Raw genomic sequence first — 26005 nt, forward strand, 5'->3', positions numbered from 1 at the left:
CAGTGTTCTGTGTTTGCCTCCCACTCAGTCCTAGGAAGTCCCTCAAGTTAGAATGAAAGTCTAATATCTAGTGTGTGCATGCTCAGTCGCTCAGTCATGTCTGACTCTCTGTGACCCCGTGGACTGTAACCCACTAGACTTCTCTGTCCATGGGATTTCCCAGGCAAGAATACTGGAGTGGGTTGCCATTTCCTTCTCCAAGGGATCTTTCCAACCCAGGGATTGAACTCACATCTCCTGCATTAGTAGGTGGATTCTTTACCACTGAACCACCTAGGAGGTCGTACAGTTTCTGCAGTGTTTAGCATATAGTTTATGCTTAACGTATGGGAGTGGGGTTGAGGTAGGACCCAAGATCTCATGTCTATGAGGACCAGATTGATCCACTAAGAATTCTATAAAAGAGGATTTGGGAGTTAATGATCAAACAAAAGGATACAAGAATTAAAACTCTGAAAAGAGAATATAAAAAGCTTTCCAGGAGTACCTCATATAGACAGGAAGCTCATGAAGAAATAAGAAATAATCAGATGTCTATATTGTTCTCCTGGGTTGCTGATTGGGTGGAAGACTGAGAGTACACCGCACTTTTGGGTGAGTACTTTTAGGGTCTACTCAAACATCTCCCTGGAGAAGGCAATGGCAACCCACTCCAGTACTCTTATCTGGAAAATCCCATGGACAGAGGAGCCTGGTAAGCTCTGCAGTCCATGGGGTCTCAAAGAGTTGGACATGACTGAGTGACTGCACTTTCACTTTTCACTTTCATGCATTGGAGAAGGAAATGACAACCCACTCCAGTGTTCTTGCCTGGAAAATCCCAGGGATGGAGGAGCCTGGTAGGCTGCTGTCTATGGGATCGCACAGAGTCAGACACGACTGAAGTGACTTAGCAGCAGCAGCAGCAAACATCTCCCAACTCATCCTGGGGAAAACTTATAATAAATTCTCTGAATGAGGGAACTTAGGAAACTAAATGGATGAGGCCACCTTTCCAGGAGTCACAATCAGGGAGGGAGAACTCAGTTGCGAAGACTTTGCAACCTATAACGGACTTCCCAAGTGGCACTAGTGGTAAATAGCCAGTGCAGCAGATGCAAGAGATGAGGGTTTGATCCCTGGGTTGGGAAGATGCCCTGGAGTAGGAAATGGCAACCCACTCCAGTACTCTTGCCTGGAACATCACATGGACAGAGGAGATTTGTGGGCTATGATCCATGGGGCTGCAAAGATACAACTGAGTTGGATACAACTGAGCAACTGAGCATTAGCACTGGGACCTTTAATAACAGGCTTTAAGGACTGAAGGAAGACCTGTGGTTTACCCTAGTGACACAACCTGGGTGCAGGCCTGAACTTGAGGGGCAAGATGGCATTATTCTCAACCGCAAGCTACACTTAGGCTTATCAGGAGATAATGTGACTCTTGAGGAAGGTCCACACTGGTTGATTGGAACAGGACAAACCCATCATGGCCATGGAGGTTGAGTGAAGAGAAGTTCTACAAGCAGTAGCAGGAAGGGAGGAAATTAAATATCTCCATGGAGTCCACGTGAGCCACTTGGATTCTTTCGGGGAATGGGGGTAGCCTTTGCGGGGGTGGGGGGAAGATCTAAAGATGTTCTGGCCTCCATCCTGAAGACTGGCTATGTTACTATCCTAGCAGACTTATCGACACTATAATTTTACACAAATTTACCCACACTGCCATTTAATTGTGCAGAAAAATGTGTAGCTAATTCATTTTGTCTATAATTAGTCTCTAAAGAGTCCTTAATGGGAATTAAGGCACAGAGAAAAAGTATTTGTTTTTTTGTTTTTTTTTTCTGTTTCCCATTCAAATTTCTGGAGAAAGATCATGCTATATACTGCCCTGAACCACTTTGAAACATGTCCTCACTGGAGTAGTTTTGGTGACTCCCTGAGGTCAGGTAGGGGAAGCCTGGCTGTTCAGCTTCCACGGGCTGCTCTAGATTCAAACTGCAAATGGCCTGGACACCTCCCAGACATTTTCACAGGCCCCTAGGTGGAGCTGGGAAGGTGGATGATTTGCTGAGGAATGGATCTGTTCTTGGACTTGCATTGGTGAAAGCGAGATGATCCCACTAAAGTCAGGAGTGTGGCCCTCAGTAGAGAGCAGATGGAGAATTTGGGTTGTATCTGGCTTTTTTCTATGCTTCCCCAGAATTTCTTGTGCTCACCTATCTCTGCCTTTTTTCTCCTCCCTGGTGGAAGGAACTAGGGGTTGTCATCTTGTCACCATTGCTGATATACCTTATATCTCACTCGAAAGGACAAAGAGTTGTCCTTTAGTGTGATTTCAGCAACATTTACACAAGCCTGTTATGATAATATATAATGAACATAATGAATGTAATCTCCAAAGAGCCCCTAAGACAAGATGCCTCGTTAATAGTTGAAATTTCAAAATAAGAAAATTATGCTTGCCTTGGGACCATAACTTTATCTTTTCTGTTTATCTTCTCTGCTTAGAAATCAGCCTATTTGTACTAAAAATATCTGGATAATGACAATTGCTTTTTAAACATAATTCAAGTCATGAAGAGCTATGAGTGAGAACATGATGTGAACTCTTTTCATCAAAATGAAATTCTACAAACATCTTGGGGGATGAGCTTTGTTGAAATGTCCAGGTCCACTTTTTTCATCTTAAATGATTAAAAGTGAGGAGGCATCTTTAGGGACAATGTAATGATAAAATCATGTTTTAGAATTTTAAACTTTGATATTATTATTAATTCTGGTTGCTTAATATGTACAGGTTTACCAAGTAGGGACATATTTATGCAAAATTTGGATCTGGGGAATTCCCAGTGGTTAGGACTCCATGATCTCACTGCTGAGGGCCCAGGTTCAAACCCTGGTTAGGGAACTAGGATCCTGTAAGCCATGCAGCATGGCAAAAAATAAAAAGATTCACATCTGGTCATCAACAAAGCAGGGGGTAGGGTAAGGTGAGTGAGATACCATGATGCTGGTCCTAGTCACAAAAGGTCAGGTAAATAAGACAAGCTAGGAACAGTCTAGTCTCCCTTAAACTTTCAAGTAATTCTTGCCAAATCTATTAATGGTTAACTGAAAAATATGAAGATGGGAGACTCAGGTTTTAGATAGGAGAGGGATAGGGCCAACACAGAAAGCATTCAGTTTTGACTTGATTGTAAAGGATAACTTTTGGGAATCAAAGAGGAGAGATTAAAAGGGATATTTAATCCCCAAAAGCCTTTTTGCAGTACTTGAGATAGTGAATATTTTCTTAGAGAAAGGAAAAAAATTGGTAGAAGTCACGCTAACTTTGTCGGCATGTACACTAAAATTGGAACGATACTGAGAAGATCAGCATTTCCTGAACAAGGGTGATACCCAAATTTATGAAGTGTTCCATATCTTTTTGGACTGGGAGTTTGGGGTTAGTAATGGGTTGGCTAGAAAGTTCATTCTGGTTTTTCCATAACATCATATGGAAAATACTGTACAACTTTTTGGCCAGCTGATAGATGCACATGTAGAATGGATGAACAACAAGATTCTATTGTATAGCACAGGGAACTATATTTAATATCTTGGGATAAACTATAGTGGAAAAGAATATAAAAAGGAATGTATACACCTGTGTATAACTGAGTCATTCCGCTGTACACCAGAAATTAACACAGCATTGTAAATCAACTGAGTGAATGAATGAGTCATGTCTGACTCTTTGCCACCCCATGGACTGTAGCCCTCCAGGCTCCTCTGTCCATCAACTATACTTCAATAAAAATAAATAAATGAAAAGAAAAAAGTTGATATTGATTAAATATAGAAATGAAATATTTTGGATATATTGAGTTAAATAAAATATATTAATAAAGTAAAAAAAAAACCTAGTAAAAGTCATTCTGCTAAAGAGTGTAATTCCCTTGAATCACAACATCCATTTTCTGAACACTTTTTAAGCACATGGCTCGCAAAATAGTTCATAACCTGAAGACTGTGACAGATGGCAGATTCTGAAAACAGAGAAACTCTTAAAAAAAAAAAAAAAAAAACTTTTTCTATGTATTGTTTGCATTATGTTTTTCCTATCTATCCTGCCCCTGGCTGACTTGAATTAGGTAGCAAAGGATATTTGATTATGTTAGATTTCTGCCCTAAGGTTAATGAGTAATATTTGTGATCTGAAACAGCTATATTACATTGATAGTGTCAGGAATGCCTCCAGCTGTGCAAAAAAGGTGTCAAAATGCCAATAACCAAGTGTGTGGGGAAGGTGGTGGGGACTATATCTGGCCACTCAGTGGGCAGGTCATAAACTCTTAATAAGTGGCACTTGGGCTGGGAAAGCCTCATAATTTGTCGACACATGTCTTTCCCTCTGAACCACCAAACCCCATCAACTCACAGCCTGCGGCTTTAACTGTTTCCCTGAGCAAATCTCAAGATATTTCTTTCTGACTTTCCTGTAAATAGATGAAGAGAGGAGTCGCCTTAGCTTTCAAAAGTCTATTTTAAACTCCCAATGCAGATCATCCATTTTCATCTTTTTAAAAGCAAATTACAGCTATGAATTAAATATCTTTAAAATGACATGCACTGAATCACAAGTTTGCATTTAAACCTCTTGATAAAGATATGAATCTTGAAGGCTTTTAGAACCAGCTCATAAAACTTCTTATTCAGTTACCTTTAAGGCAGCTGCAAAGACTGCCCTGCTTGTCTGGTTTTAAAATGGATTTAAACATTTTTTAAAAATTATTTTTTCCAAGTTAGCATTCATGATAATTTATAAAAATATTTCTTTCTTTCTCTCATTTAATATTTATTGTACCAGGCAGACTTCTAGGATTTGAGTTATTAGTGAAAAGGATAGATGTGTTTGAGAACTGTGTGTGTGTGTGTGTGCTCAGTCACTCACTTGTGTCCAACTCTTTATGACCCAACAGACTACAGCCTTCCAGGCTCCTCTGTCCATGGGATTTCCCAGGCAAGAATACTGGAGTGGGTTGCCATTTCCTTCAGGGGTTCTTCCTGACCCAGGGATCAAACCCGTATCTCCTGCTGTTGCATATCCTGCATTGGCAAGTGAATTCTTTAGCACTGTGCTGTGAGCATAATCCAATAATGGATTTTGGCTAGTTTTATACATGAACTGTTTTCATATCCGTGGAATTTAGTGCAGTCATGAGATTACTGTGATCTTTTGTGAGGGGACAGCCTCGACAATTACTCACATTATTCTTGTCCAGCCACTGTGCATAGCATTTCTTTACTCATCAGAATCAGAATCAAGGGGATAGTCCTTCCTCCTGGTCCTTCACTCTATTACCTGCCAGTCGAATAGTTAATCTGTCTACTACGTTTGAATAACTACAACTCAGAACCTCCACCATTCTGATCTGGGATGATGCTGGAGAAAAAGAAAATCATAAAAAAGCAAATCTTGATTACTCCCAACGTACTACATTTTCTGTCTCTCGTTTCCTATTTTAGTTTCAGCTATATTGTTATTGGGGCTTCCCTAGTGAAGAATAGGAATTCAGTGGTAAAGAATCAGCCTGCCGATGCAGGAGATGTGGGTTTGATCTCTGGGTGTAGCAGATTCCCTGGAGAAGGAAATGGCAACCCACTTCGGTATTCTTGCCTGGAAAATCCCATGGACAGAGGAGCCTAGCAGGCTATAGTCCATGAAATGGCAAAGAGTCAGATGTGACTGAGCGATTGAGCATGCACAATATAGTCATTAGTCCTGCTTTTTATTCACTGGGGAGAAAAATAAAAGAGATGGGAAAGTGTCACACATGTATTGGGATGTGTAGTAGTTGCATTTTCAGGTGGAGATTTTCCTGTTAAACTCACATCTCCAGTGGCTACCCCTGGAAGCAGAATACAGCTGTGGGATGCAGTGGGCTTCCCTGTTTGGATGCTTTACCATCCTACCAATATTTCTCATTGTTGGAATTATGTTTGTCATATTAAAAGACATGAAAGATTTGAATCAGAGGTTAGAGGGTGTTGATTACTCATCTTCTGCTATGACTGAAGAACTCTATTTTCAGGTTTATACTTTTGGATGAATAACAATGTTTTTTTCCCCAGGAATGTGATGTTATATCTTGAATTTAGATTCCCACACATACTCGGTGGGGAGGAGGAGAATAAATTGGGAATTTGAGATTAGCAGATACACACTTTTATATACAAAATAGATACACAACAAGGACCTACTGTAGCACAAGGGACTATATTCAATATCTTGTAATAACCCATAAGGGATAATAATCTGAAATATATATAGACTTTCCAGGTGGCTCATTGGTAAAGAATCCGCCTGCCAAGCAGGAAACATGAGTTCAGTCCCTGGGTCGGGAAGATCCCTTAGAGAAGAATATGGCAACCCACTTCAGTATTCTTGCCTGGCGAATTCCATGAACAAAGAAGCCTGGCATGCTATGGTCTATAGGGTTGCAAAACAATTGGACATGGCAGAGGGACAGAGTATATATATATATATATACACACTGAATTACTTTACTGTACACGTGAAAGATTGCAAATCAACTAAACTTCAAAAAAAAAAAATTCTCACACATCCAGCATGACAGAGTTTGAATCATATTCCTGCTCTCCAGCTTTAGAGCCTTTCTCTGCTGCCAACTATGCAGTATATCAGGGAGTTGTTAATGTTTTAATGTAAATCTACGGGAAATAGGGTTTCTTTAAAAGCAACCAAAATTGTGACAAATGTAGTTTTACTTTTTAAAAAGGCAATTGAAATAGTTGTATCTCTAAATAATAATTCTTCATCTTTGTAGAAAAAAATGTTTAATTTGAAAAAGATTACGCATAGCACAAGCTAAAGCATCATTCACTAGAGAGATATACACTGGATGAATGATTTTTTGACAGTAGTACCATCTCTTTGTATAGTTTGGTGGGGCTTCCCTGGTGGTTCAGATGTTAAAGAATCTCCCTGCAATGCAGGAGACCTAGGTTTGATCCCTGGGTTGGGAAGATACCCTGGAGAAGAGAACTGCCAACTCCAGTATTCTTGCCTGGAGAATTCCATGGACAGAGAAGCCTGGTTTGGGCTACAGTCCATGTGGTCACAAGGAGTAGGCCAAGACTGAGCAACTAACGCTTTCACTTTTTATTTTTCATTTTATGATTGTTTTTATAAATGACAAAATATCTATCATTTTAATGCATAAACTAAAATTTATTATACGTTTAAATAACTCAAATCTGCATAGATACAATCTCCACTATATTCACATTGGAGAACTTTTGATACTCTCATTAAAACAACTATCATTTTATACATTAAATAATATACCAAGTGGCTTTTTTTTAAAGGATTGAGTAAGGTTATGTTCAAAATAGTAAGAAAAGATAAGAAACACATCTTGCTTATTTGTTAAATTTTATGTTATTTGCTATATGTAAGTTAAAAATTAGTAACCTTTAAAATTTACTAAATCTATCTTTATTCCTTATAACTTAAGGCTTGCAATTTTTTCCCCTTTAAAACTCCCACCCTAATGGGGTCAGTTCCCTAAGCACAGGTTTTATAACCAGGGAAAGCTGCACACATCCTATAATATGCCATTTCAGTTTTTTGCATCCAGCCTCACACTTCCAAAGGTACTAAAAGATGCCGTAGAGTAATCAGCAAATATACGACCTCATATCAACTAAAAGCACTTAACAGAGGGGGAATGACTGCAAGGCAGCAAATTTCCTACAGCGGTGCTTTCCTAAGTGTGCTAAGGTAATTAGCCTCAATAGGAGATAATTTTGGTTCACAGGGGTTGCTGTTGCTTTAAGCCTTTCTGGGAAATTTGGATTTTCCATTGATAGCAGTTTTAACAGGTCACACTGGAGCCAGAGTGAATTAAAGTGAAGAGCCACACAGTCTAAACAAACATTCCTTACCATTATCAGAAGCCTGACAACATAATAGCATAAACTATAGTCATGTGGTCACATTTGCAAGTAATGCAGGAACAATTAAAAATCAAAGAGACGCTACATTTCCTAAACCAGACTGAAGTTGAGGTAAGCAAGTTTAAAATTGCCACTTTCCTTCCCTTCTCCAGAAAATTTATATTGCCTTTTAAGTTGAAAAAAATATATAACACTTGGTTTAAATCATTCTTGTGATTAGTCTACTTCTCTGTTTTGTAAAATTAAGGCAGAATGTGGTAACATTGTAATACAATTTCATGTTTTCAAACCTTGAAAATGCTATGTGATTTGCCATACTTATTAAAAAATTTTTTTCTATTTTGCCATAAGTGCACATATTTAGAGCTAAAATTCCATTCCATTTTATATTTTCCCCAAGGATGTTGATAGAACATGGTTTGTTTATAGTCACTAGGACACTTTTTAAAATATGCGATGGGTAATGTAGTTACATGTTAAAAGTGAAATACTTTTCTATGTACTTTTGCTTATTTTTATAACTAGGAGATTAAAAAATAACTCATAAAATGGATGTAATTATATTTCAGCGGGCTCTGAAGTGACAGTATTTATCAATAGTTTTGGTATTCTAATACTACTTGACTACTTTTGGATGAGAGTTTTATAGATATTAAAAATTTATCAAAATGTTTTTGGTTACAGAATGTGTTATAAGGTGGCAACAGACTCTGCTGTGTTTAAGGGAGATTGTATCAATAGTATTTCTAAAATCTTTTAGATTTAGACTGGGGTGTGTGTGTGTGTGTGTGTGTATTTACCTGCACAGAAGATTTTATATGTCTATATTTTGAGCTTTATGACCACACATTCTTTGCTTTGTAAGACCCCCATTTTCAAATACTCTGCTTCCATAAATATATTCAGATTTACCCAAGCTTACTATTTTTGTTTGGAAAAGGAAATAAATCAGTTACCAAAATACTAAAACACTTCAAGCTAGGCTGAGTTGTTTCATCTGCAAAAAATTCTCTAAGTAGCATTCTGGCAAACAGCTCACTTTACCCTTAACTTTATCCTGGTTTGGTGTCTGAGGAAAAGAACTGAATATTGTTCTGAATGCGTGGTTTGGGGTCAAGTGATAAGTGAGCAGGAAATATCAAGATGCATCAAAATGGAAGACAGAAGGAATTCAATTCGTCTTATATTTTAAATATCTTTGGTGCACTAAAAACTGCACAAGGTACCATATGGGATACAAAAACTAGAAATATCCAACTCTGTCCTCAGGGAACACACAAGCAATAGGGAGACAAGATATGGGAAAGTAATTACTACACCAGATAGTATGAAAATGTTAGAAGAAAAGTGCTAAAAAAAAAAAAAAAATTCAACAACAAACAAGATACAAGGTCTTGAAAATATCCCCAGTTCAGTGATTCCCAAGCCAGGCCATACTTGAGAAACATCATGAAAGATCTTGATTAAAAAAAAAAAAATCCATGTTATTAATAGTATTTTCCCGGACCCACTGGATAAGAGTTTCAGAGAGGGGTGGGGGGAGGTGTAGAAATTAGTAATGCATATTTTTAAAAAATTTCTCTTGATAATTTTGAAGCACTCTCCTGCTGCAGGAGATTATGAAATTCTGTGTAACTATGTGTTTAACTTTCCTAATGATTTTCATTGACTACGCTAAAGCCTTTGATTGTGTGGATCACAACAAATGGTGGAAAATTATTAAAGAGATGGGAATATCAGATCACCTTACCTGCCTCCTGAGAAATCTGTATGCAGGTCAAGAAGCAACAGTTAGAAATGGACATGGAACAACGGACTGGTTCTTAATTGAGAAAGGAGTCTACCAAAGCTGTATATTGTCATCCTGCTTATTTAACTTATATTCTGAGTACATCATGCAAAATGCTGGGCCGAATGAAGAACAAGCTGGAATCAAGATTGCAGGAAGAAATATCAATAACCTCAGATATGTAGATGATACCACCCTTACGGCAGAAAGCAAAGAGGAAGTAAAGAGCCTCTCGATGAAAGTGAAAGAGGAGAGTGAAAAAGCTGGCTTAAAACTCAACATTCAGAAAACCAGTCCCATCACTTCATAGCAAATAGATGGGGAAACAGTGGAAACAGTGAGAAACTTTGTTTTCTTGGGCTCCAAAATCACGGCAGATGGTGACTGCAGCCATGAAATTAAAATACGCTTGCTTCTTGGAAGAAAAACTATGACAACCCTAGACAGGCTTAAAAAACAAAGACATTACTTTACTGACAAAGGTCCATATACTCAAAGCTATGGTTTTTCCAGTAGTCATGTGTGGATGTGAGAGTTGGACCATAAAGAAAGCTGGGTGCTGAAGAATTGATGCTTTTGAACTGTGGTGTTGGAGAAGACTCTTGAGAGTCCCTTGTACTGCAAGGAGATCCATCCAGTCAGTCCTATAGGAAATCAGTCCTGAATATTCATTGGAAGGACTGATGCTGAAACTGGAGCTCCAATACTTTGGCCACCTGATGTGAAGAACCGACTCATTGGAAAAGACACTGATGCTGGGAAAGATTGAAGGCAGGAGGAGAAGGGGACGGCAGAGGATGAGATGGACCATCACCAACTCGATGGACCTGAGTGAGTAAGAACCAGGAATTGGTGATGGACAATGAAGCCTGGCATGCTACAGTCCATGGGGTCTCAAAGAGTTGGACACAACTTAGCAACTAAATCACCACCATACTTGTTAAGCTTTAGGGCTATTTCAGTCAGACTCTTAGAAATGTTAATGTTCTGGTAGAACAATTCCTGACATTTAGCTTAGATTTCCAGGAGAGCGGGAGGTGGGAACACAATGATTAGAGAGAAGACAACTTCCAGATGAGGATGGGGGTGGGGGACCCAAGAATTTAGAAGATGGGGATTATGCATCCTTCTTCCCCATTTAACAGTTTGCAGACCTAACTTCTGAATTCTGATTTTCTAATCTTATTATGGTAGCTTTCAAATCTGTCATTTTACTCTGAGTTTATTTTCTTTCATCACAATATTTATTAAAGTGCAAAGTTCATTTTATTTTAATTTGCTCAGAATATACTATTTCTGCTAAACTGAATAAACTTGAATAAATAACAATAAAGCCAGGAAGCAAAGTTCCCAAGAAAGTGTTAAGTGTAAGATATTTTTTCATTAATACATATATATGGCCAAAGCCCAGTGCCAGTTTATGGAAAATGGCAATATTTCATATCTTTGAGGTCATTAAACAAATGGATATAAAAGGATATAAAATGTTTCCGACAGTATTGCTGAGTTCAACCAGCTGGATTGCAGTGAGATAGAGAAACTTTAAGCAAGAGCTCCCTGTGGGAAACAATAAATTTATCTCCTTCTTGGGTTAAAAACAATAACAGCAGCAGCAACAGTCCTATGAGAAGGATGACTGGGGGAGGGAAGAACAGACTCCAACATAGCTTTAGTGCTTCTTCTATTGAGAACCTTGTGCTGAGGCTGTTCATCCATCCTGGCAAAAAGGACCCCAGTTTACTCACACCATGCTTTCAGACCATGCAGATTTCTGACCCAAAACCATTCTATTCCTGGCCCATAACACAATTTAAAATACCTCTGGATCAAGGCACAGGAAGAAAGTACTTGAGATGCAATGAGTACCACATTCTGTAAAAGTTCCCCAGCAAAGGAAGGTGCCAATGAGAAGCTGAAACACTAAAATATTTCAAAAGGTGTTTGAATGTTGCTGGAATATTCAGTTCAGTTCTCACTTTCTGTGGATCAACCCTGGAGCAATGACACTGAAAACCAAGGAAATAATAATTCAGGTTCTACTGATTTTATTTTGCAGTTATTTAAGGTTTTACCCTAAATACTACATGTATAGAAAAAAAATTATGTATTGACTGACTTTGTAAACTTTTTTTTTGTTTGTTTATTTTACTTTAGCCTGTCTTGAGAAATAACACAGAAAATGTAGACCAGACCAGGAAAAGTATTTAAAAACATAATACTCATTCAGATTATTATTAAACATTCAACCAACAAGTATTTCCTGGGCATTGACTATATCCAACCCTTTCTGGAAGATTATGAAGTGATATAAATTTAGAAGACACAGTCCTTGTCTTCAAGGAGTTTTCAGTCCCACCAAGAAGATATAGGACATTATATATATATATATATATATATATATATATATAAAATTGTTGTTATATATATATATAAATATATAATTGTTGTTATATATATATATATATAAATATATAATTGTTATATATATATATATATATATAAAAAACGTGAGGAGGAAGGTGAGTTGGCTGGTACCTGCCTGCTGTATTTTGGGGGCATCATAGAATAACACCCCTCAACTAGCTGGTGTTGGTGACATGAGAAGAACTGGAACCCCATTTTGTTTGAACCTCCCTTCTCACAGCTTTTTTCCTGAAGCAAATCTCTTAGCAATCTCTTACTGCCTTTTTCCTCAACAGAAAATGGAGAAGGTAACTATCGCATTCATAGAAACTGGGTGAGAAATTTTTAAAAAGAGATAATAAGTCTAAAAATAAGTTGTATTTTTAATCATGTAGCTTGATTTGGAATCTCATAGCTTATCAAATTGTGTGATGTTTATATTAGAAGAAACAGGAAGCATGGTGTGAGGGGATGAAGTGTCTGATTTAAGTACCCATGAAGAAGAGACAGATAGAAGAATTGGCTTCACAAGTCCAGAGACAGGCTCCAAGCAGGGTCCAGTGGACGAGGGAGCAGACTTGGGTGGTAGTCTTGGATTTTGAAAGAACTCTGCTCAGAAATGGAATGAAATGTGCCTGAAGAAGATTGATGGATGTGCAAAAGAAGTGAGCCTAATATGGCCAAAAACATTTCCTAGCTGATCCTGTGTTGCTTGTTGACATCCAGCTTTGACTTTGTTATCAATTGGGTAAGGTCAATTACAAAAAAAGACAAGGATGAGAAATGTAGCAAACAGTGATATCACTTCTTTGGAGTAGACAGAAACTCTCTAAAATTATTTTTGATTAAAAAAAAAAAATCCTTTATACTCAGCTATACAAAAGTCAGATCATGCCGCCATATAAAATTGGCTTGTACATAAAATAGAGACATAGTATTCTATCTGTGTATGTTTGATAAATATTTGTATTTTGAGATCACTGCAATCATAACGGGATCTAGCAGAGTGATTCATATGAAGAAGGTTAAGTAATAAAGTCACTACCATTAAAACTTGAATGAGTTTCTCTCTAAAAATTCCTAATGTGGGGTGTAATTTTGATCTGACATGGACCATAAATGACCTACATTAAACAGCAAACCCCTTGAGAGAAAGAATCTCATTTTAGTTTTATACAATACTTAGTGCATTCAGAGAGTTTAGTTTTTTAAAAAAGCATTCATTAGGCTAATGAAAAATTATTTTTAAAAGGTATGTCTAAAAGACATCTCTAATGTACCATGCCCCAAATTATATTCTCAATCTTCTTGCCAAACCTGTTCCTCCCATATGTGCTGCGCTGTGCTAAGTCTCTTCAGTCATATCTGCTCTTTGCGACCCCATGGACTGTAGCCCACCAGGGATTCTCCAGGCAAGAATACTGGAGTGGGTTGCCATGCCCTCCTCCCAGGGATCTTTCTGACCCAGGGATCAAAACCACATCTCTTATGTCTCCTGCATTGGCGGGTGGATTCTTTACCAGTAGGACCACCTGGGAAACCCATTCCTCCCATGCTTTGCTAAATCTCAGTAAAGGGCAACTGCTTTCCACCCAAACTTAAGTTCAAACTTTGGAATCATCCTTGCCTCTTCTCTCCTCTCAAATCCACATCTGATCCATCAGCACATCCTATGAGCCTCTATGAGGGTGTAGGCTAAGTTACCCTAATACAGACACTGAAAAATAGAGGCTTGAGGACTTTAGAAGTTAGTTCTTTGCCATGTACAATTTCAAGAAAGATAATAATTATTCAGGGCTCTGAGACAGCGGCAGATCTGCCTTGCTCAGCACATCCCAAGGTGCCCAGTCATCACTGTTTCCAGAAAGACTGGAGAAAAGATGAGAGGCAAATGTGGGGCTACCACTTTGAAGAGGACGGCCAGGAACTGGCACAGAGCACTTCAACTTCTCATCCACTGGCGAGAGCCACATCAAGTGGATGCTCTTGTCTGCAAAGGAAGCTTGCAGATGCAGTTTCTAGCTGGGTATCCATATGCCCAGGAAGGAGAGAGGAGATGTGAAAGGATAGCCTGTGATGTCTGTCACGAGCTTATATTTCCAAAATAAATTTATTACCAATTATCTATCATCTCTACTACTACACTACCTCTGCACTACTCCATGGATCCTCCGTCTATCACCCCATTGAACTGGCATTACTGCTTCTGTTTTTATCTCAGGAGGTCCATTCACAATGACTCAGTCCATGGTGGTACTATAGGACATAGGTATACTTATGGCTGATTTATGCTGATGTTCGGCAGAAACTAGCACAATATTCCGGAGAAGGCAATGGCACCCCACTCCAGTACTCTTGCCTAGAAAATCCCATGGATGGAGGAGCCTGGTGGGCTGCAGTCCATGGGGTCGCTAAAGAGTCGGACACGACTGAGTGACTTCACTTTCACTTTCCACTTTCATGCACTGGAGAAGGAAATGGCAACCCACTCCAGTGTTCTTGCCTGGAGAGTCCCAGGGACAGGGGAGCCTGGTGGGCTGCCGTCTATGGGGTTGCACAGAGTGGGACAGGACTGAAGCGACTTAGCAGCAGCAGCAGCAACACAATATTGTAGAGCAGTTATCCTTCAATTAAAAATAAATAAATCTAATTACAAAAAGTTTTTTTTTAAGTAAAATAACACATGAAATGTAAAAAAAATAAAAGCAACACATTGAACTGTGGCATTTTTCTGCCCTTAACCCTGCGGTTGCTTCCCTTTTCACACTGAGTAAAACGCATGGGCTGGCCTTGCTCCTTTCTGAGTTTAGCTCCTACCCACAGAGTGGGCCACCTGGCACCCAGCACAACTTGTGGGCTCCCATCCTGGGAAATGGGGTCCTCAGCCCAAAGCTTTCTTCCTCTGGCTCTCCATGGCTCCCCCTCACCTTCATCTTGATTCAAATGCCGTTTCTGGAGACACCTTGACAGGCCATCCTGTGTAAAGTTGCAGCTTTTCTATCACCTAACACTCCCTATCTTCCTTCCTGTCTTATTTTTATCTTCAGTATCTTCTAACTTATTGTGTATTTTACTTATTTACCTTGTTTATTCTCTCTCGCCCCTCCCCAGAAGATAAGCTCAGGAAAATAGATATTTTGTCTGTTATGTTTCTCTACCATGTATGCCATGGTATACCCTGTATACCATGTATACCCTGACCCCATAGTAAATGCTCAATAAATTCCTTGGAGTCAATTATAGGGAAAAAACATACAGCCCCAGGCATCTATCTGCCTTTCCATTGCAAGTACTGCCTTCTTATAAATTCTCAGCAGGATATAGGGAGTCGATCTTATAATAAGAATTGATGCTGTGAGGTTTCATGATTAGGAACTAAATATTGAATGAGCTGTGGAAGGAAACAGAAGCTTAAAATTAGGAAATTTTATGTTGACAGCCATTCTGAGACTAACTTACCCATGAAATGAAACAACTGATTTCCTCTCTAGTTGCCTCAAGATTCTCAATTCAGTAAGACCTAAATACCTACTTCAGATTTATAGGGATTTGGAAACAAATATGTGAAGAAGGCAAAGCACTATCTCAAAAGTATTGTATATAATTTGTCTTTAAATTAATAAGTTTTATTAAAGTAAAAGAGTACCAAACAATTTGCTGATTTCAAGCAATATATCTTGGAATTTGTACAGAACAGTCTTTTTCTCTGCTCAGGTAGCACAGTGATAAAGCATCCACCTGCCAATGCAGAAAACACAGGAGATGCGGGTTCATTCCCTAGGTCGGGAAGATCCTTTGGAGGAGGAAATGGCAACCGAATCCGGTATTCTTGCCTGGAAAGTCCCGTGGACAGAGAAGCTTGTCAGAGTGCAGTCCACGTGGTCGCAAAGAGTTGGACACAACTGAGTATGCAAGAAAGCACACAGGTATTTTTCTATTTTGTGTTTCAGTCTCTATCCTGAAGTTGTACTGAATCTCAAAGATTCCTTGAATACGTTTAATAAAATATCCATAGTAAGTGACAACTTCTGTATATTACATATTTTTACATATTACATTAAATCCTTATAACAGACCTAGGAAGTAGAAACTTACAAAGACAGGTAGAATATGATTATCACTGGCTTTAACAACGAAAATAACTATAACATAAATATAATTTTGTCATTTGAAAATACTTCAATTTTGGCACTAAAACCCAATTAGAAATAAAATGTGTAAATATAAAATAAATCTATTTTTCTAAGATGAGTACTTACTTACAAGGACACCCTTCACTTTTCTTCCACAACTGTTTATTTCTTCAAGTTCAACCAACAAAGAATGTCCAAATAGATTTAAAATGTAAAAAGATGATAAAGATGCAGTGCCTGGCAAAGGTCACTCTTCAAATTTCATAGCTCCAGTTTTCTTTCCTAAATTAGAAAGAAAAAAAGAACACAATATTTTCCTACAAATTAGCTACACATAATCACATAAAAACAAGTTTTTTATATTTGTTAAGAGTGACAAACTTAGAAAAAGAAGCAAATCATGAATATAAAGACTGAGTCTGGAATTATCAAGGAAACAACCCAGATTCCTGCTAATTTAGTTTCAGAAGATGATAATAATGCTTTTTTTATCTCAAACTTGGCTCAAGCTTTTGGAAAAAAATATTCGCCAGGAAATTTGAGCCCAGTTGAACCAACTGATTTTTACTGACTGTATCCAGGATCCTCATTTTTGAATTTTGGCTACTCCCACGATGGCCCAGTCACATGCATCCGAATGGTTATTCAGAATTGAATCGACAGCTCTGACAGAGTTAATATCTCTGCTGGCCTTTTACATAATGCCGTTGTTACTCCAGAAGATGGACAAGAACCAGAAGAGACATCCCTAGTATCTTAGCAACAGCAATTTACACAATCAAAAACAGTGCTGGACTAGCCACTGTTTCTTAAGACACCATGGAGGGTGCACACATTTCAAAAAGAACATGGTACAAGTCTTCAGGGAATAGAATCCATCATATTCTAAAAAATATCCTTAAAAACAGCATCTCAATAATTGGAAAGCAGAATCAACAGTGTTAAATGACAAACTGATATGAAAAAGAAATAGAAACTATAATTGGAAAAAAAATGAAATAAAAAAAATCTCAAACTTTTTTAATTTTCTGGGCAAGTCTGGACATACTCACAGAACTTGTTGATTCTATGAAATTCTCAACAGTGGTCACTATAATACAATTCTTGACAGTATTACTCTAAACACAAGCAATGGATACATTCAAATTCATTGAAATAAAACTGAAAAAGCCTTCTGGATATTAAATATACTAGTTTTTTGCAAACCTTCTACTTAGATAATTTTATATCAATGATGGGAATTTTAGTATCACCATGACTTTCATTAAATTTTACAATGATAGCCAAGAAGTCTAGCTAAAAAATTTCCAGAGTGTTCTTGGGTTGAAAGGGTCACTTCCTTAATAGATTGGGGCTGGGTCAAATCTACTTTAAAATGAGATAGCACATATAAAAATACTTTGAAAAGTTAAAAGCATCATATAAATGCAGGACCTTTCATAGATTGAGGTCCTGTTTTGGAAACACTTAACTGTAATTACAAATGCTGATAAATGAAAAAAATAGGGCACCAAAATGTTTTCATTGCCCTTTTCCTGTAGCGCAAATACACTCACCGATGAAGAGAAATCTATGTCATGCGTTAACCTGGCAAAACCATTTAAAAACCAAACATGTAACAAATATTCAAATCTGTGGTCTCCTTTGAGCTAAGCCCCATTATGAATGCTGTCTCTTTCTTATAGCTCTATATAAATGTAAGTTTGTTATAACAATATTTTAAATTATAGTAGTCTAATGAACATAATTATAAAAGTTATTTGTCTTTTAAAAAATGCTTCACTCTTTAGAAGCTATAAAACAAATATATTACTTTCAGATCTCTTATTCTCCTCAAAGGGTCGGAATGGTTTTGATTACTTCTTCACTTTTATAGGAAAAGCAATGTACAAAAATTTACTCTCAGGGTAACATTAAGAATTAACCTCATTCAAAAAAAAAAAATTATTGTGTCCTTGCTCTACCCTGTAAAGCTGTGAGGTAGCCCTAGCTCCCTCTACTGGCTGAATCCGCATCCCAGTTTCTGAGTTCTGTTGACCCAAGACTGGCATTCTCTCACCCCACTCCACCCCCCAAACAAGGATGAAAACCAAGGAGAGCATTTCTGGCCATGTACTGGTCTTTCAGAAGCAGCCCTGGGCCAAACAAGCCTGGGAATTTTCTTTCCATCTTTAGGAGGGAAAAAAGTGATTATCATGAATAAAGAGCCCTCAGTGGAAGAAAGGGAAGTATTTTCCTTAAAAAAAAAATAGTGCCAAGTCAATTTTTGAAGATTAAAGTAAAGATGCACGGCCCTCTGTGCACGCAGAGTATGACTTTTCCCCAGGATAAATAGAGACAAAGCAATTTGGAAAATAAGTCACATCAAATCTCATGGCTGTGAATGTACAAATGTGAAAAATCCAATATTCACATTCTTATAAAAGAAAAAAGACTCTCCATTTACACCTGGATTTAGAAAACCAAAATATGACCCAGGTAACAGTACAGACAGAAATGAAAATGGCATGTCAGTTTGTTTCATGTTTTAACTTTCCATTTCAGTTTAAAAAAAATAAAATAATACTCTTCTTTCAAAAAAAATCCAATATTTACCTTCTTGATAAATGGCTCATTAGGACCCTCCTACTAGACAAGGCAGAACTCGAGGTTAGGTATTTTAAGTGGCATTATACATTTTCTTTAAGTTCAGAGGGTTAAACAGGTAAGTGGTTTCACATGGAGGTCCTTCCTAAAACACGAGGACAAAGATGATGAGCTAGCTACTCTTTTAGAGGTGGAAAAAAACGGGTTAGAAGCCACAATCTCTGGAGACACAGCCCTGCAGTAAGTGGAACCTTCTGACGGTGGAGGCTGGGCGAGGCAGCAGCTGGCTTCTGTCACCCTGACTGGGGCGGCCTTGTTAGTACAGCGTGACCCCTGGAGGGCTCGCACAGATAATACCGGCACCTCGCCCCTCTCTAATCTTCCACCCGTCTGAGCAATTCAACAGGAGATAGGGCAGTGAGGCCATATTATTCCAAACAACATTTAGCTGAATGGTAGCCGAAGACTGTGACAGCAAAAGACAAATTCTCCCGGTCAAATACTTTCCTTCCCAGAAAGTTTCCTGTTTTAGTACTTTTAAGGCACAAAAATGTCGTTAAAATGAAACCGAAATGGAAATCCCACAGCACCCTTAGTTGAACCCAGGAAGACTTTTAAATCTCAGAATTTGACGAGCTTCCTCTGCTGCCATGGGTTATGATAAACACCAAGATAGTCCAGATAAAGACTAAATCATTCGTTCATAGGTTGGCGTATTTTGTTGACATTATGCCACAGCTTCAGATATGTGTGGATGGCCCCGTTTTACAACATGCCTCAGAATTTTTGGTGGCCTGTAGCGGTTCTAACTGCAATGAGACAGTGTTATGAGCACATAACCTGGGTCGAAATTCTGAAGATGAAACATTTATGTGATCTGGAGGTCCACGAGGGAAGGGATATATGTATACACATAGCTGATTCACTCTGTTGTACAGCAGAGACTAACACAACACTGTAAAGAAGCTATACCCTAATTAAAAAAAAAAAACTCTGAAGGCCAGTAACACAGTACTACTTCGTGATACAACAGCCCCTATATTTTTGTTGTTCAGTCCCTAGCTCATATCCAGCTCTTTGCGACCCCATAGACTGCAGCACACCAGACTTCCCTGTCCTTCACTAGCTCCTGGAATCTGCTCAAACTCATGTCTGTTGAGTCAGTGATGATATCCAACCACCTTATCCTCTGTTGCCCTCGTCTCCTTTTTGCCTTCAGTCTTTCCCAGCATCAGGTCTTTTAGACTTTACCAAATGTGCTTTCCAAAAGCCCACACGAGCAAAAGTAAAAACTTTCTTAAATCCTTAGAGCTAGTTTTCAGGGCTACAGCTGTGCCTTGACATTATTTCCTGTTTCAAAGTAGGGATCTAAGCAAAGTGATATTTAACGTGTGTAAGGAGAATTAAGAGGCATCCCTCTGTTGCTTTTTTCTATTTCTGTTGTTTTTCTTTTCAAAATATACAGCCCCAGGATTTTGCAGTGATGTTCTAATAATCCAATTTGGGTTTTAAATTCTGGCAATGGGACTTATGGGAAAAAAAATAAACTCTCTCTCCGGTAATCTGCAATGCCTGGTGCTCTCAAATAAGATCAGACAGTGATTGGAGATGATGCCTTCCTGTGACAGGGCGCTGTGTTTTGGGAAAGACTGATTATTCCTTTCATTTTGCCTGCACCAAACATGACCTGGCTTACATGGTAAAGTTTGACTGAATGCTATAGCCCGGGTCTCTCACACCTTTGAGATTCACAATAGTTAACTAATTATGAAGGATGAGCATTTAAAAAGCCTCCTTTCAGAAAAAATATGCATTTTATACACTTCAGAGGAGGTTGTCGTTGTTGTTTAGTTGCTAAGTCATGTTTGACTCTTTGCAACCCCCTGGACTGTAATCCTCCAGGCTCCTCTGTCCAGAGGATTTCCCAGGCAAAACTACTGGAGTGGGTTACCAACTCCATCTCCAAGGTCAGAGGAGGTTAGTATATCAATAAAAAGGTTTTTTTCTACATCATTCTTTTAAATAGTATTGACAGATTTGTTGAATGATAAGGATAGATTTTCTTTATTGAATAGCATATTATATAGCTTTGAAATTCATTGTTTGTCTGAGAAAAGTCTATTTCTCATGTCCAAACAGAGTTTCATTTGATGTTCCTACATTGGTCAAAGAATGTAAGCTCACTCTCTGTGTGTGTGCGTGTGCGCGTGTGTGTGTATGTGTGTGTGTAAATAAGGGAAATGATGGTGAGCAGTGGAGGTGGTTATTCATTCTTGTACATCAAAGTAATTCATTTGTTCAATCTGCCCATAAGTCTTAGGAGATTATGAAACAGGCATGAATTAATTCATTCTCATTAGAACAGTTTTGCCCATTTGTTAAGAGCTATCTCTTTATGTTCTTTTGGTCACAAAGACAAAAGGAGAATTTATTAATGATAAACATGCTCACAATTTCAACCTAAGAAGCATGTCACTCCACACTGGAACTTGGTAATTTTCAAGTCAATCCCTTTATTTTACAGCTTTGGAAACAGAATAAAAAAGATGAAATAATTCTTTTACATTCACCTAACTGGATCTGCATCAGCAGTCCCTGTGGTTAAGTCTCCACTTTCCAATTCAGGGAGTGTGGGTTCGATCCCTGGTCAGAGAATTGAGATACTAAATGATGCTTCAGTTCAGTTCAGTCGCTCAGTCGTGTCCGACTCTTTGCGACCCCATGAATTGCAGCATACCAGGCCTCCCTGTCCATCACCAACTCCCAGAGTTTACCCAAACTCATGTCCCTTGAGTCAGTGATGCCATCCAACCATCTCATCCTCTGTTGTCCCCTTTTCCCTCTGCCCTCAAAATTTCCCAGCATCAGAGTCTTTTCAAATGAATTAGTTCTTCACATCAGGTGGCCAAAGTATTAGAGTTTCAGCTTCAGTACCAGTCCTTCCAATGAACACCCAGGACTGATTTCCTTTAGGATGGACTGGTTGGATCTCCTTGCAATCCAAGGGACTCTCAAGAGTCTTCTCCAATACCACAGTTCGAAAGCATCTGTGGTGCTCAGCTTTTCTTCACAGTCCAATTCTCACATCCATACATGACCACTGGAAAAACCATAGCCTTGACTAGACAGACCTTAGTTGGAAAAGTAATGTCTCTGCTTTTGAATATGCTGTCTAGGTTGGTCATAACTTTCCTTCCAAGGAGTAAGTGTCTTTTAATTTCACGGCTGCAATCACCATCTGCAGTGATTTTGGAGCCCCAAAAAATAAAGTCAGCCACTGTTTTCCCATCTATTTCCCATTAGGTGATGGGACTGGATGCCATGATCTTAGTTTTCTGAATGTTGAGCTTTAAGCCAACTTTTTCACTCTCCTCTTTCACTTTCATCGAGAGGCTCTTTAGTTCTTCCTCACTTTCTGCCATAAGGGTGATGTCATCTGCATATCTGAGGTTATTGATCTTTCTCCAGACAATCTCGATTCCAGATTGTGCTTCCTCCAGCCCAGTGTTTCTCATGATATACTCTGCATAGAAGTTAAATAAGCAGGGTGACAATATACAGCCTTGATGTACTCATTTTCCTATTTGGAACCCTCTGTTGTTCCATGTCCAGTTCTGACTGAGGCCGCCCAAAATAAATAAATAAATAGAACTTTTTCATAGCAAAAAAAATTGTTTAAGAAAATTTAAATTATGTAACTGATTGTTGGAAGAATTTATAATGAAACCAAGACTGCTGAGTAAATCTGTTTGAAATCCCCTCCAACTTGCTGTATTGGACAATTTTTAAACTATTCATTATGTTAGCTAGTAGATAAATGGAGAAGTAGAAGTATGAGCATCATTCTATGGTTAAAATATATCCAAGTAGGATCATAGAAAGGGCCAGATTTTTAAAATAGGCAAGTCAGGCAATCTATATGCTGTCAATCTATATAAATTGCTGCAATAAATTAGGACGCTGATGCCCAGAAACAAAGGTTTCTGCAGAACACATTGTACACAACTGATAAATGGTAACTTGGTCCTGCTGTTGGTGAAAATAAAAGCATTCCTCACCCACATGGACCTATCTCTGAGTACTAATTTTGGCTGTGATGCACAAGTTGGCAGGGAGTGCCAAGGATAGTTAGCTAAAGTTCAAAACATGTAATATTATACAAGGCTTTACCAGAACAGTGACTTATTATCAAAAATGTCTATCCCAGAAAATTGAAAATTCAAACTGAAAAATGCAGATAAATGAGAAAATTTTTACAGACATGAAAGCCGAGAGAAAACAAACATTCATATTATTTGTAACTAGACTTTATAATTGTATCTATGCACAATATAGATTCCTGTGGTTAGTGTTGGAGAAACTTAGATAAAAGAGAATTTCCAGACTCTTAAAATGTTATCTTTTTAATGGATAAGAAAATCCCATTGATGATAGCAACAGCAAAAAATATTTAGAAATAAATTTAACAAGAAATACTCCAATCCTACATAAAGAAACCTATAAAATACAACTGAAAGCAAGGTATTCTTGAAGATATGAGAGACATTCCATGTTCTAGGATTGGTTGTCTCAATATTAATATGCCTCTTCTCTGTTAGTTTATAAATTTAGTGTGACTCTAATAAAAATACAAATGGCCTTTTTTGTAAACAAAGTTAGAAGAATTTGTACTTAAGTTCACGTGAAACAATATGAAAGACCAGCTAGAGGAACACTGAAGAGAAAGGGGAGGGCTAATGACAATAGAACACACAGCAAAGCATCTATAATTAAAGCAGTGTGATATTGGCACGTGAATAGACAGAGAACCAAAGGAATAAAATGGAAAATCCAGAAATAATTGTGCTATGTACAGAATCCTAGTGTCTGGTACAACTGCTTCTGCATTTACTGGAACAAAGGTTTTGCTTTGTTTTTAATAAATATATTGGGATAACTGGATAGCCACTTGAGAAAAGATAAAATTAAATCCACTTCTTGCATCATATACAAGAATAAACAAATTTATCATAGGTCTGGAAGCAAACATGACTAAAGGGACCAAAAGAGAGTGGATAAATTCTTCTTTAATCTGAGTGAAAGGAAGGGCGTTCTCACTATGAACAAAAGTCCAGATGCCACAAAACAGAATGATACGTTTACATAAAGTTGCATAAAATTAAAAATTGTATGGCAAGAACCCCCCAAAACAAAAAGCAAAGCCCAAATACCATAAACAAACCTAAAAGACATAGGACATACTACGAAAAAATATTTGCAAAATTAGTACAGAGAGAAATAATTTCCCTAACATACAAAACAGTTATATAATTGAAGAAAAGAGGAAAAATGTCACAGAAAAAAAATCAAATGACATGAACAGACAAGTCACAAGAATAGATATTAAAATAACCTTTGCACATATGAAAAGATGTCTTAACAATTCAAGTTGCTGCTGCTGCTGCTGCTGCTGCTGTTGTTAAGTTGCTTCAGTCATGTCCAACTCTGTGCGACACCATAGACGGCAGCCCACCAGGCTCGCCCATCCCTGGGATTCTCCAGGCAAGAACACTGGAGTGGGTTGCCATTGCCTTCTCTGACAATTCAAGTTAGAGAAAGTCAAATAAAATCACACAAAAATATTGTTTCTCACCCATTAGACTGGCAAAAAATATCAAAGCTTGACAATGCACTCTTCTGATGATGATGTTGAAAAGCTAACATTCTCATACATTCCTGGTGGAAATGCAAAATGGCAAAATACTTATAAAGTGGAATTAGCCAATATCTAACAAAACTACATACTCATTTAACATTCTAAGAATTACTGTAAATACACCTCCAACTATAGGAATAAAAAAATATACATATGCACAAGATTATTCACTATAATTAACTATATACACAAATATAGTTATGTATATAGTTAAACACAAAACCATATAAACACAAATTACATCCAATACTTTGTAATTATATTACTGTATTGGATATAAGCATAAGAGTTGGTTTAATTAACTATATCACAAACACTCAAAGGAGTACTATGCAGTTATTAACATACACATTCTGCTATATATTAAATAAATAAACAGTAAGAACCTAATGTATAGTACAAGAAATTATATTTAACATCCTTTAATACCCTATATTAAGAAGAGGAGACAAGAATACACAGAAGAACTATACCAAAAAGATCTTCATGATCCAGATAATCGTGATGGTTTGATGTCTGACTCACCTAGAGTCAGACATCCTGGAATGTGAAGTCAAGTGAGCCTTAGGAAGCATCACTATGAACAAAGCTAGTGGAGGTGATGGAATTTAAGTTGAGCTATTTCAAATCCTGAAAGATGATGCTGTGAAAGTGCTACACTCAATATGCCAGCAAATCTGGAAAGCTCAGCAGTGGCCACAGGACTGGAACAGGTCAGTTTTCAGTCCAACCCCAAAGAAAGGCAATGCCAAAGAATGCTCAAACTACCACACAATTGCACTCATCTCACAAGCTAGCAAAATAATGCTCAAAATTCTCCAAGCCAGGTTTCAATAGTACATGAACTGTGAACTTTTAGATGTTCAAGCTGGTTTTAGAAAAGGCAGAGGAACCAGAGATCAAATTGCCAACATCCGCTGGATCATGGAAAAAACAAGAGAGTTCCAGAAAAAAATCTACTTCTGCTTTATTGACTATGCCAAAGCCTTTGACTGTGTGGATCACAAGAAACTGTGGAAACTTCTGAAAGAGATGGGAATACCAGACCACCTGACCTGCTTCTTGAGAAATCTGTATGCAGGTCAGGAAGCAACAATTAGAACTGGACATGGAACAGACTGGTTCCAAATAGGAAAAGGAGTACATTATGGCTGTATATTGTCACCCTGCTTATTTAACTTCTATGCAGAGTACATCATGAGAAACACTGGACCGGATGAAGCACAAGCTGGAATCAAGATTGCCGGGAGAAGTATTAATAACCTCAGATATGCAGATGACACCACCCTTATGGCAGAAAGTGAAGACGAACTAAAGAGCCTCTTGATGAAAGTGAAAGAGAGAGCGAAAAAGTTGGCTTAAAGCTCAACATTCAGAAAACTAAGATCACGGCATCCGGTTCCATCACTTCACGGCAAGTAGATGGGGAAACAGTGGAAACAGTGGCTGACT

At 38.0% G+C, this 26005-nt stretch overlaps 1 long non-coding RNA gene and 1 other non-coding gene across 2 annotated transcripts in view; both read left to right on the top strand.

Annotated features, from left to right (window-relative positions):
- Positions 1-3307: 3307 nt before the first annotated feature.
- On the top strand, positions 3308-3412 carry LOC112447900 (U6 spliceosomal RNA). The gene has a single exon (XR_003036171.1). It is a non-coding gene; the product is annotated as a U6 spliceosomal RNA (small nuclear RNA).
- A 4482-nt stretch (positions 3413-7894) lies between these two features.
- The window catches only part of LOC132345915 (uncharacterized), a 65694-nt gene continuing 47583 nt past the window's right edge, over positions 7895-26005 (top strand). Inside the window, exons 1-2 of the long non-coding RNA XR_009495499.1 lie at positions 7895-8058; positions 15854-16065. This is a non-coding gene — a long non-coding RNA (uncharacterized lncRNA). The remainder of the gene's footprint in view (positions 8059-15853; positions 16066-26005) is intronic.

This window comes from Bos taurus, chromosome 8 (assembly GCF_002263795.3).
Source record: "Bos taurus isolate L1 Dominette 01449 registration number 42190680 breed Hereford chromosome 8, ARS-UCD2.0, whole genome shotgun sequence".
Classification (NCBI taxonomy): Eukaryota; Metazoa; Chordata; class Mammalia; order Artiodactyla; family Bovidae; genus Bos; species Bos taurus.